This window comes from Bos indicus, chromosome 12 (assembly GCF_029378745.1).
Source record: "Bos indicus isolate NIAB-ARS_2022 breed Sahiwal x Tharparkar chromosome 12, NIAB-ARS_B.indTharparkar_mat_pri_1.0, whole genome shotgun sequence".
In the NCBI taxonomy this organism is placed as follows: Eukaryota; Metazoa; Chordata; class Mammalia; order Artiodactyla; family Bovidae; genus Bos; species Bos indicus.
In genome coordinates, this window is record NC_091771.1 from 18,641,011 (window position 1) to 18,653,771 (window position 12,761).

The following is a 12,761-nucleotide window of genomic DNA, read 5'->3' on the forward strand; positions in this document are numbered from 1 at the left end:
AAAATATCTCAAGATACCATTTTATATAGAGTCACTGTCCTATTTACTGATGGGAAGAAGAGGAAGAAACCAAATCTCTCATTGGCTGATTGTGGATATAAACACCTCATCAATCATTACCTGGCGCCATAAAGAACACAAGAAAGGAGAAAAGAGTAAAAAATAAACAGTAAAGTAGAAAGGATGAGAAGAAGGATCTGAGTGGTTCAAGAGGCAGATGAGAAGAGGAGCAGCAGTAACAGATATTAGAAAAGGTGATGAGAACATTCCAAAGAGAGAGAAAAAAAAAAGAGAGATCACCTAAGTAGAGACCCTATATACCTCAGCAATCTTTTGGGACTTTAGGTTATGGCCAAGGTATGGCATCTGATGGCCAGTCATCAACAAAGGATTTCATTAACCACTGTATTCCTTAAGAAGGTAGGGAATAAATACATTTTCAGAGAATTCCTGTTAAAAGGTGGAAGAAAAAAGCACTGCTATTTTTGAAAGGCAGCACAATTAAAAAACCGAAATAAAGCCAGACAAAGAAGCCTGGTTACATCACCATTGTTTCTGAAGGGACAGTTCCTGGGTTAGACTCCCCGTCCCAAGGACTACCCCCATCCCAAGTCTTCTAGTAGAACCCGCAAAAGGAAGCAGCCCAGGGCAGCCCTCAGGCATTATTGCAGCGCCCCCAGTCGCTGGAGGTTCAGGGAAATCTCGACTGCGTTCCCTTCCAGGTCTTCGGGCTGCAGCACAAATTAAGGTAATGGGATTCCACGCGATTTGATTGGGGAAGAGACTAAAAAACTAACCCCCACATTTTCAACTGCAGTAAATATCTAAGTATTTTTGCTTGCTGAGGAGATCCCGGGCACTAAAGCGTTTGGAATTGAAAACATCCAAGCCCACTTCGGTTGGCTTCCTGTTCCTCGGGGGAGTGTCTTTAAAAGCACCTGCCGGCATTAAGTTTTGCGCTTTCGGAAAGAGGCAGACCCGGTGCGCCTCACAGGGAGCCTTTTAGAGTTTGGACTGAGAAATTGTGTGAGTGGTCCCAGGAACGTCCATTATTAACTCCTCATTTCCCTAGTGTCGCCAGCAGCCTGGCCGCCGCGGCGGCTACGACGACTCGGGCGCAGTCGGGCCTCGGGAAAGAGCCCGGAGCCCGGGAGGGCGGTGGGCGTCCGGGCTTGCGGCGTGGTGGGGTTACTCGGCCGCCCGGCGCTCCGGGGAAAGACCCGCGGGGCGGCGGGCACGGGGCGGGGACGCGGGGTCCGGGCCGGCCGGGGGCGCCGTCGGCGGGGCTCGCGCAGCCGCACTCGGCGAGCCGACTCCGGGCTCCTCCTCCCGGCTCCGTAGTAAGCATGGCGGCGGCGGCGTTCGCGGTCCCTCGGGTGAAACAGAAAGCGGGAGCTACGCGGAGAGGGAGCGAGGAGCGGGGCTGAGGCGGCGCCGTCACTGCCGGGAAACCACCCCAACAGTCAGTGCGCCGGCGGCTGCGGCGGCCCCGAGAGCTGGCTCTGCCGCTGAGGTGGAGCGAGGACGATCAGGAACCCGAAGAAGAGGCACCGGGGTAGCCGCCTTCCTCCGCCTCAGAGCGGCGTGACTCGGAGGTGAGAGCGCGGGCGCTCCCTTCGGGAAAGGCGGGCGTCGCGCCCCGGAGCAGGCGTCACGGAATCCGTTAGGCTGAGTGTGAAGGGCCGGGGCGCCGAGAGGGGGTTCGGGCCCGTCGAGGGGCGCGGCCCACCCCGTCCTGGGGGCGCGCGCTCTGCCGAGCGGGGGGAGCGGGCCGCGGGCGGGACGCATCCGCTTGTCGGGCACCTGCCGGGCCCCAGTCTCTCCGGGAGGCGCTCGCGGGGGCGCGGCCACGGCCCCGCCACCAGCCCGCGGAGGCGGCGCGGGGGCGCGGGCGGTCCGCCCTCCGCCCCCCCTGGCCGGCGGCCCGCGGCGAGCAGCGCCGCTCCTGGCGGCGCGGGGGTCGAGTGCCGGAGCCCTCCAGGAGAGGATCGCCGAGCGTCCGCAGCGCCCGGGCTTGTGGCCGCCCGGCGGCCGCCGAACTTGAACGCCCCTCTGAAGAGACCCCCGCGCCTGTTGGGGTTCAAACCTCGAAAACCCGCCCCGGTGTGTTTGATCTTGTTTGGCTGGTCCCGGTACCTGGCCGTTCCTTCAGCGGGCTGAGTTAACCACCTGTTCAGTCGCGGGGGGGTTGGACTCCAGGCTGCAGTCCTCGCCCTGTTTAACAACCTGGATCTTTGAACTTTTGACACGGCGGTGGAAGGACGTCATGTGTTAGGTAAAGGAAAATGAACTCATAATTTAGCCGTAAAATCGCGGGCAGAAAAGGGGCTATTTTAATTAATGTAAGTCGTTCTTTTATTAAACTGTTAGCGTTAAAAAAAAAAACCTTGGGATTTTTTTTGTAGGGGTAGGGGGTGGATAATGGATAGTGGGGGTGCTAGGAATCGTAAATTCGGGATTTTCTTTTGTGAAATTTCATGTAAGTTCCTTTGGACACCTTTGCGTCTGAGCATCTGTTAACTAAGAATACCAGGCTGACAGGATTTTTTTTGACTCTGTAAAGCTCATGTGCATGTAATTTGTGGACTCGAAATTGAGCGGCAAAACAATTTTGCTGCTTTCCGTGTTTTTAGTTCTTGAAAGCAAAATTGGTTTTTTTCTGTACTATAAGAATGAAAAGTTGAACTGTTACTATAATATTTTATCACCACGATAGTACCAGCACTAGTGCTAAACATATGCCACCCAGGAGTTGGAGCCATATGTTAGGCAGAAACTAATTGAGTCTTATGGCTATGATCTTGTATTTGGATAAATATTTAGTTTTTGTGTATTTGCTAAATCTGTAGTTCTTGCCATCGTGTAAGCTTTTAAATCACCTAAAAATAGTCCAGAGAAATGAATCTCCTGCCTTTTTGATATTTTCTCGGTTGATTTGATTTTGCTCAAGTAATGAGATAAAAGTGCACACTGAGACAGATGGTGGACTTAAAACAGTGATAAAAAGGATTGGTTGTAACACATCTTCTATAATGTAGTGCCTAAAATTTTGCTTTCAGCTTCTTAACCCACTGATAATTCTTGCCATCACCACTTATACCAGTTAGTGGGAAGAGAGGGTACTGACTTGACAGGAAAAAAAAATTTTTGTTAAAATTTTTATAAGTAATTTTGTTTCTGAATTTTAGCACTATCATAGTAAATTTTATGAAATTTTCTTTTTTCCTTTCAGAGAACATGTCTCAGTTTTCTTGGGTAGGTTAACTGAAAATTTTTTTATCTCAGGCTGGCTGCTTTTAACCACCTGTATGCTTCTGAATGAACTCCCTCTTTTTCCATTTTGTCTGAACCCTCAAAAATCATTGACTGTTTAGGAAAAATTAACTGCTAGTTAACATTGGTTTCAATCAAACATAGGGGTAATTTACTTCTCCCAAATTAATGGTATGCATTCAAAAAAACAGATTTAGGATTATCTTTTGATGTCATCTGTGTCATCACTTTCCCCCTTTATATGAGTAACTGAAAGCTGATTTATTTTCTCCTGCATTTAATAATTATGTTCTAATTTTTTAAGTTCTATGGTATAATATTGAGCATATTTTATTACTGGTTAAGAAAAAATTTCTTCCTCTTCTCTGACCAGCCAGGCAGAGGTCAGGATTGAGAGGCTACAAAACGCAGAAAAGAACAGGGATGCATGATTAATATTCTCATCATCTTTAGTAGCTTTACTTGGGTAAAGAGCATTTAATTTATGTTTTTAGTTTAGATTGATGGTTAATAGTTATGTCTGTTTAAAAAATATTTGTATATTTTAATGTGTATATACCCAAGGCTTGTGCATCTTCTATTTTGCCTGTATTTTTAAAGTACAGTTTGATGAGGTAATCTAAGGGTTTTTTTTTTTTAATGTTCTTGTTGCATTTTTCTATGAAAATGAGTCTAGATGATGTCTTTGAGAATGATGTAGGGCTATGCATATGATTTCCAGTTTTATTAGCCAGGTGATCAAAAGATAAATGATTGCTTTTTTTCCCTCGAGCAGTCTCTAGCAGATTTCAAATAAATTCACAATATTGTAAATCCAAAGGTTTAGAATGCTCTGCCTGCAATTCCACTGAGTCTTTTTCAGTGCTTCTGTTTATCACATTGCAAAAAGAAAAAGAAAAATGGCCCCTGTGGATATCAGTGTCGAGAGCTGCTTGCTTGAAAGAAATGAATGACCAATAATGGTGAAAGACAATTTTTTTTCACCTGTTTTGAGAGCTTTTAGTATTTTCTTAATATTTTGGCCTCATTTTATTTCAGAGTGTTATGCTGTGGCCTCCTTATCCCTTGATCTTATCTCCATCCTCCCACTGTGGTAGTTTTGCTTTACCTTTCACATATACTTTATAAGTTTGTGGTGTAATCTATGGTCTTACATCAAGTTCCTTTGTATGTGTCTTCCTTTGATATTTCCAATCACTTATCATCCATTACCAGGCCTCAGGCTTTTTTTTCTCAAGATAGAGAGTTGCATGTGTCATCTCTGGGGAGATGACATGCTCAGACGATGGTGAGCTATTAGAGTGGGGATACAAAAGCAATGGGATGTGTTTCCTTCCTTCAAGTAGTTTACAGACTAGTTGGGGATACTAGACTAACACACAAGAAATCCTTAACAAAAAATACAAGATGGCCTTATTAAATTATGTGGTAAGGACTGGAATTTAAAGGAAAGTGAGGCTACTGAAGGCAGGAATGATCCTGGAAGGCATTCAGAAGAAGTCAGACTTGAATCTTAGGAAGGATTTCGGGATCAAGCAAAAGGAAGGACATTCAAGGAGACCAGTCTGAGAGGGTAAGTATCAGGAGGAAGATGAAAAGAAGGTTAAAGACAAGATTTTGGCCAAGTGCCAAGACATGGTCAAGAAAGGAACAGGCAGGGCTGGACAGGACAGTTTGCCCGTATCATTGTGAAGCCATCACTGGAAGAGTGCTGCATCTACTTTGACATATTAATAACTTAAGCTTTATGTTTGAAGAATAGCTTATATATTTTATATGTGTGTGTTTATAGCTTAGATCAGGGATCAGCGGACTTTCTGTAGAGTGCCAGATAGCTAATACTTTAGGCCTTGTGGGCCACTTATAGTCTCTATTGAATATCCTTTTTTATTTGTTTCTTCCAATCGCAGAATTTGACCAGCGGGCCTACTTTGCTGATTGTTGGCTAATAATTGGCTAGTTAATTGTCCATATAGCACATAATGTGAGCTGCCTTACATCATTTGTCTACATGGTTGTTTTGTGTTTTGAGTATCATTTATCTTTTTCCATATGTTAAGATAAAAATAAAGAGAACATGCAGAAATAACTTCTATTGTAATTGTTATTTTGTGACCAGACTTCTAGCAACTGCCTAGACTGAGTTTCACAACTAGGAAGTGAAAGAAGAAAAGCCTTTGAGCTAGTCCTTAGAGCAGTGAAAATAGCTACTCCAGGGCTTGATTTAGAATCTGTATAAGACTAAGTATATCAACTGCCTATTCAGGTTGTACATATTTTAAACTACAGCTGTCATTGTAGAAGCCTTGGCTAGGATGCTGGTGGCCTGCAAATGACAATTGGGGAGCAGGCAGCAGGAAACAGCGTCTATAAAAGTAGTTGATGAGGAGTTAGTAAAGAGTAGAGCAGTTGCAACATCCCTCAGTAACTCCAAGAGTCACATAATTGACATTCACATTGATGAGCTTGAGTCATCAAGAAAAGATTGTATCACGTGTAGATTGAGGCAGAGAAAAAAGACCTAGACGTCTCTTTTAAAATATTTTCATTATGATTGTTTAGAGATAAGTTACAGTGATTTAAAGGGTAAGTATCGGTTATTTTGAAGATTCCTCTACATGAAATACCTCTTTTGAAGTTTCTAAATTTATAGGTGTATGTTTCGGCAGTTCTGTTTCCTTCAGCACATTGTGTTTCATGTACCATTACCAGCTAAATAGTGGTGCTTCAGGTTATGGTTGCATGAATAAAATTGGCTAGGGTTACTCTGTATTTTGTCTTATCAAGAAAGTAAGAATATAGCGTGAGAGGTTTCTTTGAATCAGTACATTCTGTATGTCAGAGATAGCATTAGGTGTTGGGAAAAGTAAAGATATATAAGATGGAGAGCTGTCTGGGTAAAATCAGTAGAGTTTCTTTTTTTCCTCTTAAAGACATTAAAAGCAGACAAAGCAACAAAACCCCCAAACTGAAGTTAACTCTTGCCCTTTTACTTGTACTAGCGTTTTCCATGCTTTGTGTATGTGTGTACTGTTTTCGGTTTTAAGGCATTATAGACCTTTTGAACTAAATTTCAAGCCTTCGTGAATTGCTACATAATAAAAGTTCAGCTTTTTAAATTTCACTTTAAGGAGAAATTAACAATTCACTTTGCCACCCCACTTTTGTCAGAATTTGAAACAGCTTCATTATTCCAGCTGTTTCCGTTTCCTAGATAGGAGATAAAGTACTTTGGATTTTAGTTCCAACTTACCCTTATTAGCCATATGATTTCAGATTAGGTGTTTTTTTTTTCAGTCTCGGGTTCCCAGTTCTTAAAATGGAGAGTAATATATATCCTGTTTTCCCCACAGAAATATTGTGAGCATCCAAAGGGATGTTGGAAACCATGGTGGTATTAATGTACCATATGTTTTTACATTAATACTACTACATTGGAAGCAGTGCAACCTTTTTTTAGTAAGACCAGAAATCACGAGTTCAAGCTTTATCCTCCAAAGTTCTGTAAATAATAGTATTCCAGTAAACATTTGGTTTACTCAAAACTTTTAACTGCCTTCTTGGCATAGACGGTGCACATTTTAAAAGCTTTCTTTCCATTCTTATTAATCTTTCATTGTCCCTATCCAACGCCTGTGTTCCTCTTTGCAGGAGAATACTGATCTACTCAAAGGAAATTCAGCTAGTCTTTCCACAGTGGGATAGAAATATGCAAAAGTGAATTCCTTATGTTTTTTTTTTTTTTTTCCAAGTAGATGACTATTTCTGTATGTATAGTAATAAGATACACTTGAACTCTGACTGGAAAGTTGATTATATTTTTTAAAATCCTATATAGACTGCCAGATATGTGGTGGTACTCTGATTTTACAGATGAAACTATTCTGATTGACTTCCATCTCTTCCTGCCTCACTTCTTGAGATTGCTTATGTGCTAGTTGTTAGAAATACAAAGTAAGTATGATATGTGCTTTGAAATAAACCTTGGTGTAAAAGATCTCTAAATTTGACAGATTGTTAATCAGCCTCTATCAAAAATGTCTGAAAGTCACCGTGTTCTGCTTTCCTTCTTCAGAATCCACATTTTAACATGTATTTGAACAGAATAATTTGAACAATTTAAGTAATATCTTAGTGAAATCCAATTCCCTAGTGAGGAGGAAAAAAAAATCTGCCTACTTCTCTGGCAGTTCTAAACAGATGTTTAAGTACATTTTAAAGCACAGTTAAGACTTTTCTTTAAAAAGTAATTATATGCTTTCTTTGCAGGAATAGATGTCAAATACAACTGTGTTCTTTTGTTGAGATCTAGCTTGAAGGGAGTAATGATTTCATTTACTTCAAAATCCATTTGTCTTAAGATTGGCTTAAATAAAAATAAAAGTGAAGACATAATTTTTTGTGATTTTTATTATGTTTTCATTCTCTAAATTTTTTGGTTGGCTTGTGATAGCCATTCTTTTTTGTTTTCCAAAGATTTCTTTTTTTTTATTAGAGTATAGTTGATTGACAATGCATTGTTAGTTTCGGGTATACAGCAGAGAGATCAATTATGCTATGCTATGCTATGTTATGCTAAGTCACTTCAGTCGTGTCCGACTCTGTGCAACCCCAGAGACGGCAACGCACCAGGCTTCCCCGTCCCTGGGATTCTCCAGGCAAGAACACTGGAGTGGGTTGCCATTTCCTTCTCCAATGCATGAAAGTGAAAAGTGAAAGTGAAGTCGCTCAGTTGTGTCTGACTCTAGCGACCCCATGGACTGCAGCCTACCAGGCTCCTCCGTCCATGGGGTTTTCCAGGCAAAAGAACTGGAGTGGGGTGCCATTGCCTTCTCCGGAGATCAATTATACATGGATCTATTCTTTTTCAAATTCTTTTCTCATTTAGGTTGTTACAGAGTATTGAGCAGTGTTCCCTTGCTGTACAGTAGGTCCTCGGTGGTTATCTATTTTATATATAGCAGTGTATACATGTCAATCCCAAACTTCCATTGTATCTCTCCCTCCCACCCTTCCCCTCAGTAACCATAAATTCATTCTCTTAAGTCTATGAGTCTTTTTTGTGACAGCCATTCTCAATCACAGTTTCATTCTTAGACTTGATTTTTTTCTATGTCATATTTTCATTTGCAATATATATTTTCCCTTACATTTTAGTTAGTAGTTTATGAAATATATCTTTGTTTCTTCTGTATTAGGACTAGCTCTTTCCAATACTTCAGATCATTATTCCTCAAATGCCATAGTGTCCTAGAATTATATTTTTTTATCGATTACTTGAACCTGGCCAAAACTGGTCTAATGTGTGTGACAGAGTAGAGTTTGGGTAGAATGTGTGGGCAGCTGTCCCTCTACCTAGTTCATCTTCAGGCTGCTTCCAGACTGTTCCTTCAAAAATACAAATTTATTTAAATCATTGCTCAGTTTTAGAAATTAAACTACACTACATTTCCTGCTGTGTCAATTATAATGTATTCTGTCTTTATCTTCAGAGTTTGTACTCTGATGATATCCCGTAGCTGGGCTTCCCGGGTGGTACAGTGGTAAAGAATCTGCCTGCAGTGCGGGAGATGCAGGTTTGGTCCCTGGGTCGGGAAGATCTCCTGGAGAAGGAAATGGCCACCCACTCTAGTATTCTTGCTTGGGAAATCCCATGAACAGAGGAGCCTGGCCGGTTACAGTCCATGAGGTCTCAAAGAGTCGGACATGACTTAGCAACTAAACAATAACAAATTATTTGACTATATCTATTTCCCATCACTTGCCAGCTTTGTAGTATAAACAGCCTGTGTTTTATGTTAGGCAGGTATAGGTTGTTATACCTTACTGGCTGTTATGAACATGAACATATTACTTTACCTTAGTTTCTTATGTTAAAGAGGGGTAATACAGGGATCTGTCTCCTAGAATTAGCTGTTATAGGGATTAAAAAAGAAAGAGCCTATTAAACATGGCAAGTAAAATACTTGCCATGGGATACATATATCTAGACCTTTGATAGGCATTTCTAGTCATTGTTAGGTATCCAAATTCTTGTTTTCACCATTTACTTATATATCTATCATTTGTTAAAAAGTTTAAATGTTTTGGATACTTAGAATATGAATGTCACAGAAATCAACATTGTATTCCTTTTGTGTAGCAATTCACACACTTGGATAAAAGGGAAAGGCATATAAAAATATTTTAAAATGAAAAGTAAATAAAATACCTCTTCTCTTATCTCTCTTTTCTTGTGTGAATCCTTTCTGTAGTTTAGTACTGAACTGCTGTATGCTTCCCCAGTATGCTCAGAATATCATGAATGTGTACGTAACATACTGTAGCATGTATATATATATTTTAACTTGCCTGTCTCATCTGTTAGACTGAACTCTGTGAGTTTGAAGCGTACTTCACAGGTTGGCAATTTTGTTTTGTTTTTTTCTTGTAAAGGAGCAGATAGCAAGTATTTTAGGCTTTGTGGCCATATGAACTTTGTTGCAACTACTTAACTGTGGTTTAGGAGCCTTAAAAATAGCCAGAGATAAATTGTAAATATTAGATATAACCGCATGCCAATAAAAGCTGGCAGGAGGCCAGATTCAGTGCACAGGTCTTCGTTTGCTGACCCCTATAATGCGGCATACCTTTTGGCTGGCAAATGTAAGGCACTCAGTAAATGATAATAATTATTTATGTATTAAATGATTTCTGTATTCTGTATACTATTGTAAACAACTTTATATATATTAGTTTACTTAATCCTTAAAGCGATTCTTTGAGGTAGATATTATTGTCATCATTTTTAAAATGAAGAAACTGAAGCACAAAGAAGTTAAATCATATAAGCATTTTTGCTTAAAATCATATAACTAGTTAGTGAAAGATTTGGGATTTGAACCCAGCATCTGACTCAAGAGCCTAGCTTTGAATCACACCAGTTCTGATATGTAGAATTCCAGGAGTGTAATATTGATTCAGTATTAGGAAATATATTAATGTAATTCACTATATTAATAGGTTAATGGGGGAAAGTATGTTTCTCTCTTTGATGTTAAAAAAAAGAAATCATTTTCTAAAATTCAGTTATCCCTGACAACTTTTTATCAACCAAAAATAATCTTGTAAAGAGAGTACCAGAAACCTGTATTAAATGTCGTAGTGAACTATTAGAGTACTTTCATTAAAAGAAAGGAACATTGGTCAAAGTAGCTAGTACATTAAGAAACAAGAAAAATAACCTCTAAATAACGGGGAAGAGGAGTAAGGTGGAATATATTATGGTTACGGTTTGCAATTGATATGATTATCTACTTAGAAAATATAAGACAGGCAACAGAAAATTATTTGAATCAAAAAGAGATTTCAGTAAATCAAGTTGCTATCGGATAAACTTAGATTCATTAGCTTTCTTATAAACCAGCAATAACCAATTGTGAAAAACAGTAAGAAAAGTAGAAGCCTAAATTATAAAATACTTAAGAAATTTTTAGAAATATGTTGTATCTGAAGAAAAAAAGTACAAGAAGATCTTAAATTGATAGAATAGTATATTTCTGAATGTGAGAACTTAATTACCAAATTATTCAGTAAAGACAGTGTAATCCTAATTAGAAATCCAACAGAATTTTTAAAATGGGATTTGACCAACTGATGTTTCAAGTTTTGAGAAAGAAAGTGCACCAGAATGGACAGTTAAGTTTCAACATGAAGCATAACAAAAGGGAATTTACCTTTTGTTTTCAAAGATAAAAAACAGGCATTGAAACATGTATAATATCATATATGAAACGAATCACCAGTCCAGGTTCGATGCATGATACAGAATGCTTGGGGCTGGTGCACTGGGATGACCCAGAGGGATGGTATGGGGAGGGAGGTGGGAGGAGGGTTCAGGATGGGGAACATGTGTATACCCATGGCGGATTCATGTTGACGTATGGCAAAACCAATACAATAGTGTAAAGTAATTAACCTCCAATTAAAATAAATAAATTTATATTAAAAAATTAAAAAAAGATAAAAAAACATACTGTAAAATTATAATTATTAAGAGTTTGGAGTAGGAATGAGCATGTTGATCAAAGGAACAGAATAAGGAATTCAGGAGGAGCTCCATGGTTACAGAAGAATTTATTATATGATAAACAAGTGAGTAATGGAAGAGCTAGTCTATAAATGATGTTAGACAATTGGCTATCCTGTTGAGGTAAAGATAATTAAGTACTCACTTTGTGGCACTCTCAAAACTAAGTTCCAGTTGGACTAAATACATTCAGTAAGTAAAAAATAAAATGGCAAAAATTTTGGAAGACATGAATTTAAAAAAAATTTCAGGGCAGTGAAAGCCATTTCAAATGAGATGTCAAACTTAAATGGCATTAAAAAAGACAAGCAGTGACGGCCTGGGCTAAAATATTTGACATGTAATAGACAAAGTTAATAGTCAAGGTATACAAGGTGTGCCTACAAATCAACCTGGTAGAAAATGAGAAAGGATGTAAGTAGGAAATTCATAGGAGTAGAAATGTAGCCTATACAGTTTTGAAGAGATACTCAAACAGCAATAATAAGAGAAATGTAAAACATCGATGAGATAAGATATTTTTAAATCTTTGTTAATTGGCAAAAATTGGAAAACCTTAGCTAAGTATCAAATTGGAAAGTAGCCACTCAAACTGTTGAACAGAGTATGAACAGTTTTATCTTTTTAGGGTAGAAGTTTAGTTGTATCTATCAATTTTGAAAGTGTATACTTCTAAACCAAAAGTTTCATTTCTGTGTATCTATAATACAGAAATAATATCATAGGTTCATAGAGACTATTACATGATTTTTCCTTGAAGAAAGGGAAATACATGAAGAAAGATGAAAGCATGTCGTGCTCATCACTGGAATAAATTACAGCGTACCCCCTGGTAGAATATTAGATAGTCATGAAAAAGGATGGAGTAGATACAGATACACTTCTTTAGAAAACTCTTAAGACATTTTACGTGAAAAAGCAAGACACTTACCAGTCTGTACAGTTATATTTAAACCACTCCCCTAAACCTCATCCAGGCTTCCCAGGTGGTTCAGCAGTAAAGAATCTGCTTGCCAAGCAGGAGACACTGGTGCACAGGCTTCAGTGGTTGCGTTCCCAGGCTCTAAACCACAGCCCTGATAGTTATGAAACATGAGCTTAGCTGCTCCGTGGCATGTGGTATCTTTCCAGACCAGGGATCGAACTTGTGTCTCCTGCATTCACTGAGCACCAGGGAAGCCCTGGCTGTGTCAGGTCTTAGTTGCATCTTGCAGGATCTTTACTTGTGGTGCACAGACTCTCTAGTTGCCATGTGTAGGCTCAGTTGCCCTGCGATATGTGGGATCTTAGTTCCCTGACCAGGGATTGAATCTGCATCCTCTGTGTTGCAAGGTGGATTCTCAACCACTGGACCACCAGGGAAGTCCCAAATTACATATATTTTTTAGAGTCATTTTTCTGGAGTACCATTAACATCAAA

At 39.7% G+C, this 12,761-nt stretch overlaps 1 protein-coding gene across 7 annotated transcripts in view; it reads left to right on the forward strand.

Annotated features, from left to right (window-relative positions):
- Positions 1 to 628: 628 nt before the first annotated feature.
- Positions 629 to 12,761, forward strand: part of FNDC3A (fibronectin type III domain containing 3A) — a 112,906-nt gene continuing 100,773 nt past the window's right edge. For 2 of the 7 annotated variants that reach the window (XM_070800093.1, XM_070800096.1), the window contains exon 1: positions 1,456 to 1,595. The gene's annotated coding sequence lies outside the window, so the exon portion shown is untranslated. Of the gene's footprint in view, positions 749 to 1,455; positions 1,596 to 2,119; positions 2,276 to 2,323; positions 2,343 to 12,761 lie in introns of those variants that run through there. The other 5 variants (XM_019971291.2, XM_070800095.1, XM_070800094.1 and 2 more) reach the window with 5 other exon arrangements.